Raw genomic sequence first — 844 nt, forward strand, 5'->3', positions numbered from 1 at the left:
AAAGTCCTGGAGGTGAACCCAAGGCAAAAGACCTAGACGGGAGACCTAGGCAGATGATCTAGGAACAGAACCTAGACAAAAAGTCCTGGAGGGCCACCCTAGGCAAAAGACCTAGACGGGAGACATAGACAGATGATCTAGGTACAAAACCTAGACAAAAACTCCTAGAGGGCAACCCTAGGCAAATGACCTAGACGGGAGACCTAGGCAGATGATCTAGGAACAAAACCTAGAGAAAAATTGCTAGAGGGCAACCCTAGGCCAAAGAACTAGACGGGAGACCTAGGCAGAAGATATAGATACAAAAGCTAGGAAAAAAGTCCTAGAGGGTAACGCTAGGCAAAAGACCTAGACGGGAGACAAGGCAGGAGATCTAATTATAAAACCTAGCAAAAAGTCTTAGAGGCCAACCCTAGGCAAAAGACCTAGACGGGAGACCTAGACAGTAGATGTAGGTACAAAACCTAGACAAAAAATCCTAGAGGGCCACCCTAGGCAAAAGACCTAGACGGGAGACCTAGGCAGATGATCTAAGTACAAAGCCTAGACAAAGCGTCCTATAGGGCAACCCAAGGCAAAGGACCTAGACGGGAGACCTAGACAGATGATCTAGGTACAAAACCTGAACAAAAAGTCCTAGATGGCAATTCTAGGCAAAAGACCTAGACGTGAGATCTAGACAGTAGATCTAGGTACAAAACCTTTACAAAAAGTCCTAGAGGGCAACCCTAGGCAAAAGCCATAGACGGGAGACGTAGGCAGATGATCTAGGAACAGAACCTTGACAAAAAGTCCTAGAGGGCCACCCTCGGCAAAAGACCTAGACGGGAGACCTAGGCAGATG

Source organism: Oratosquilla oratoria, chromosome 25, assembly GCF_046742065.1.
Source record: "Oratosquilla oratoria isolate Oo_2021 chromosome 25, ASM4674206v1, whole genome shotgun sequence".
In the NCBI taxonomy this organism is placed as follows: domain Eukaryota; kingdom Metazoa; phylum Arthropoda; class Malacostraca; order Stomatopoda; family Squillidae; genus Oratosquilla; species Oratosquilla oratoria.